General features: G+C 37.1%; 1 non-coding gene across 1 annotated transcript; it reads right to left on the reverse strand.

The window, feature by feature from the left end:
• Positions 1-4,182: 4,182 nt before the first annotated feature.
• Trnas-cga (transfer RNA serine (anticodon CGA)) lies at positions 4,183-4,257 on the reverse strand. The gene has a single exon. It is a non-coding gene; the product is annotated as a tRNA-Ser (tRNA).
• Positions 4,258-5,339: the final 1,082 nt, after the last annotated feature.

Here is a 5,339-nt window from a genome sequence, read left to right on the forward strand (position 1 = left end):
TTCAGTTCACACAGAAACGAAATTAGTGGGAAAATTAACATGTAAATGGGGGAAACATAGAACTACCCTGGAGACAAAATGAGACATAAGTGAAAAAGTGAGGACATATGAGCCAGAATAACACAGGCAAAGAGAAAATTGTTGTATTAATATTAAATACACATCATATTTGAGAAAGAAACTTATGAGAATATATGCCTGGAGAGTAGTTCTAGGTGGGAGAGAATCATGCAGCATGGAAAACTGGAAAAGAAGAAAAAAGATGTAGCATTGCAGAAGAATACTGGAAATTATGTGCTCTGGTATGAAATAAGGATAATCTTCTCATACTTGGTGAGAAAATAATTACAATAAAAATAATAATTACTAACTAGAAGAAGGGACAAGGTGATAGAACAAGTGTTAAGATATCAGAGAATAGGCCTACACAACAAATAACAGATCTTTGCTTGCGAGTCCTACTCTGAGATGAAGGGTTAGCAATGGAGACGGTGGTGGATCCCATCAGACTGGTTGAAGACCGATAACCCATAAAAGAAAAGTGGAATGTCAAATTACACAATTTAAAACCACATTTAATAAAAGGAAGGCACTACTAATGTTGAAAACCATTAGTTTAAACACCAGGAGCCTGAATGAGATAGGAATCTGTCTGACATTTTGCCCTCTATGCTTCAGAACAAAGAAAGCTTCAGGCCTTTGTTGCATAATGTTGGAGAATAACTCCTAAGGATGTCTTTTCCACGATGACTTCATGTATTCTGTATTATTCAAGATTCCTTGTTTGCCATTCTGTGTGTAAGTGTCAGACAATAAGGGAATGAAAGAAGTGTGTAATTTACATATGAGCTACCTAGCAGACACTTGCAGCAACAGTATAAGAAAACTCAAAAAGACAGCATCGCCTTCTGTTTTACTATATTACAAATACTTCTCTCAACACTGTCGAAATATCATGAAAATATACCATGTGAGGTCTTTATATAGTATTCAGTGGATAACTTTAATTTATAAGAAACATTCTTGTGGAATTGTCATATCATAATTACGAAGTATTTGGAGTGAGAAAACAACATTTGGTTCATCCATGTTCAGCAGCATCTCTCAGGGTATAGGCTTTATGTGCCGGAGGTGGGTTTTTCTTTCTGCAATAATTTATTTATTTATGAATTTATTTGACCTGGTCAGGTTAAGTTCTTTGGACCCTCTCTTAAATCTAATCAAAAATCCTTCAAAAGTTGATGCTGCAGTATGCACTATACAGGACCTACACTTGATAATAATAGTTACAGCAAAAATTGTATTGTGTTAAACTAATGTCAGTCTACTTAACTATGCATTAATTTATAGTAAAATGTTGTTCCTATACAATGGGAGCAATTGCTTAATAACAGACAGTATAATCTTACAAGTGCAGAGTGTTTTGACAGTTTCATTTGTAGATGACCAAGATGACCAGTTAATTATTAAAAACAGTGAGAATAATCTGCAAAGTGCACCATATCAGTTACAAAGAATCAGTGGTTCATTAAACCTGCAGATATCGTGAAACAAAAGAAAGGTGAAGACATTTTATGGAAAATACAAAATTAGCTTCAAAATTGTAACAGAGTAAGTAACAAATTTAAACAGTGGAAAATCCAGGATGAAAAGTAAAAATACTATGACAAGTATAGTTGCTACTCAAAATACACCAGAGATCCTGAGTTGCAGACAGGCACAACAAAAAGACTGTCGTAAAGTAAGGTTTTGACCAATGATGCCTATCACCAACACACACACACACACACACACACACACACACACACACACACACACACACACACACACACACGTGACTAGAATCTCTGGCAGATGAAGCCAGTCTGCGAGCAGAGCGTGATTGGGGAGGCAACTAGGTGGTGGGATATGATGAGTAGCAACTATCATTTTCATAACTAATGAATTTTAAATACATAGGTTGAAATAACAAACAGGATACAAAATTGATTTACATCATATGATAGAGAAATTTAAATAAACCAGTGGTACTGTTAGATCAGGAGTGGCCAAGATTTTGGCTCAGAGGCCACTCCTTAGTACAGGTGCCAAAGCACTCAGCCTCGCTTCACATTTCTCCCACTGTCACATTGTGCTGTCTGAGCATTAGGAGGAGGAATGTAGGAAAACAAAAAAAAAATGGCTCTGAGCACTATGGGACTTAACATCTGAGGTCATCAGTCCCCTAGAACTTAGAACTACTTAAACCTAACTAACATAAGGACATCACACACATCCATGCCCGAGGCAGGATTCGAACCTGCGACCGTAGCGGTCACGTGCTTCCAGACTGAAGCCCCTAGAACCGCACATGGAGGAAAACAGCAAATGTACACTGTTTAAATGGCATACTGCATATGACTTGGTTTTATATTTCATATTTCTGAACAACATAGATAACAAAACAAGTTTTCGGTATTGATTAATTATTTTTGGCATGCTTAAGACATAATACAATTTTTGCCTGGTACAATTGATGGCATATAGACAGACACAGACAATTTCACAGAGTTTTGCACGCAACTTGCCATATAATAATTACTTATTTAGTTTCACAATAAAAAAAGGTCTTTCACACAAGTATGGTGATGAAAATATTTTAGCACTTTTGCAACGTCATTAAGGAGACTTGGAAACTGTACCTGAGAAAAGCAGTGTAGATGCTCTGCACGATTTTAATGGAAAAAAGATTTGAAATTAAAACAGGTCAGTGAGTTACATCTGGAAATGTGCAGGGGCACTTCCAATGAAACAGCAAATGGTCTTGAAACATCTGAAAAACAGATGTAAGATTAACAGTGTTCTCAAAACCTTTATAAAACTATCATTGTAATTTTTGCAAGACCACAATAAATTCTTCGAATCTCATGCTTTCTGTAATGCCAGTGAGCTTAGGGAACTGTATTGTCTCCCTTCTACAGCGAGATTTTCTTTTTAAGTGCATCCCCATGAAATCAGAAAGAATTGGCCTTGCAGTGTCTTACCGTGGGCAGTGTACAGTCCAATCCACTTAAAATGCAATGTCAGCACTCCAATTTTCATTCCTGCACTCCCGTTTCCTTCACAAACCCAACAATACTGAGATTTATATCAAAGAATCATTCCAGACATGTCCCTCGACTTCACCAATGCACTATGTAGTAATATTCTCAAGGGAACTATATCAGCTAGCAGATGGTCTGACAATGGGCTCAACTTTATCACCCATACAAGCAGAAATGTTCATGAACCAGTGAGAGACTGATTTCCTTAAGAGAGAACCACTGGTAAAACAACCTACAAACATGCAGCATCCCCTCACATGATCCACTGTCTCCTTTCTATCCCTACATCCAAAGAAGAATTTGTACAGGAACTCAACACAATAAAAACAATAGCCCCAAATAATGAATTTAACCCCAACATCATTGATAAAATTTTAGGTAAAAAGATGAAGCAGCAAGCCAGGTCTCTAGTGCCCCACTGAAAAACAGAGATAAACTGGAAAAGAAATGGTGCAGATTACGTTTTATATGGAAAACATCAAATAACATAAGTACCATCTTAAAGGCAAAGGGTTTCTCTGTGTTTTCCTGTGTCCCTCAGACAGTAGGTAGTTTCTTGTTCAATGCAAAAGACAAACAACTATCCATCACAAAAGTGGGGTTTATCAAATCACATCCCAGGTGTGTCAGTCTTGCTACATTGGACAGATGTGGAGGTCAATATGTACCAGGTTTAAAGAACACCACAAACGCTGGAGATTGAAGAAGTCTGATTCAGCCTTTGCAGAATATTGCCTGAACAATAACCACAAATACACAGTAGATGTAGTCTTACACAGAGAGGAAAAGGGGGCCAAACTCAACCAATTAGAAATTTTAGAAATTGACAGATGTATATGTCCCCACACCTATAATTAAACAGGCAAACTCAATTCAACTCTTCACCTCTTCTATATGAAATCACAACCCCACGATAGAAGCAAAACTTTGGGCCCCAGTCCATCACGGTTAAAAAGTTCTTGGCTGTTGCATGACTTTAGTCCTGTCATTATAGTGTGATTGCTAAATTGTGTAATAATGTATGTAATTTCCAGAATGAGATTTTCACTCTGCAGTGGAGTGTGCGCTGATATGAAACTTCCTGGCAGATTAAAACTGTGTGCTGGGCCGAGACTCGAACTCGGGACCTTTGCCTTTCGCAGGCAAGTGCTCTACCAACTGAGCTACCCAAGCAAGACTCATGCCCCGTCCTCACAACTTTACTTCTGCCAATACCTCGTCTCCTACCTTCCAAGCTTTACAGAAGCTCTCCTACGAACCTTGCAGAACTAGCACTCCTGAAAGAAGGGATATTGCGGAAACATGGCTTAGCCACAGGCTGGGGGATGTTTCCAGAAGTATTCATGTTTAGTGATGTAGCCATACACTAAGTAAATAAATGAAACCTAATAGTTGTAAATGTTACTAAACGCAGGAGTGCTCTGCACTTGCCCGCAAAAGGCGAAGGTCCCGAGTTCGAGTCTCGGTCCAGAACACAGTTTTAATCTGCCAGGAAGTTTCATGTATGTAATTTGTTAAAAATGATTATTGATATAATTGTACATTAAACTATGGATCAATACCTTAAGAAGTTGAGATGATTATCTTTGCCTTGTCATCATGTTTACCTGTGCATTATCGTCTTTAGGAAACAGAAATGTACTTGAAAATGGGCTTATAACCTGAAACCTAAGTTGTGCAGTACCGTTAAAAATAAAATTGTGAAACAAGGCAAAAACTGAGTTTGTTTAGTTAATATGTGAAGTCTTCATATGCTCAATTCATTTTCATTGGAACCTGTTGCAACTGAAAATGGAATAATGCATGTGACTTCAAAAATTTTACTCTTTGCATCACCAGTTTCTTCAAGTGCTCCATGCCTGAAAATTTAGCACAAATGCCTAAAAATTTAGCACAAAGTGCCTGTCTGTCACTCTTGTAATTTTTTTGTTCTTTCATTGTCATCTAAAAGTTAAAATTCCTTCTGCATGCTACTATAATGTCATTTCACAGCAAATAAGCAGTACCAGTTGCTTAGGAAAACTGAGAATGGTGACATATTTCTTTGGTAATACATATATAACATTAAAAATAACATTATTTCTTAGCAATACTCAGTATTAATGTAATAGTTACCATTATAACATTCAGCCAGGTAAAAGTGTAAGGCATAAAGTCTGAAACATTGTAATTGCAGTTATTTCCATATATATTTCCTTATATACATTTTATGCCAACATACCAGTCTGATAGGAAGTAATCATAACAGAGTGCCAA

Source organism: Schistocerca cancellata, chromosome 7 (genome assembly GCF_023864275.1).
Source record: "Schistocerca cancellata isolate TAMUIC-IGC-003103 chromosome 7, iqSchCanc2.1, whole genome shotgun sequence".
In the NCBI taxonomy this organism is placed as follows: Eukaryota; Metazoa; Arthropoda; class Insecta; order Orthoptera; family Acrididae; genus Schistocerca; species Schistocerca cancellata.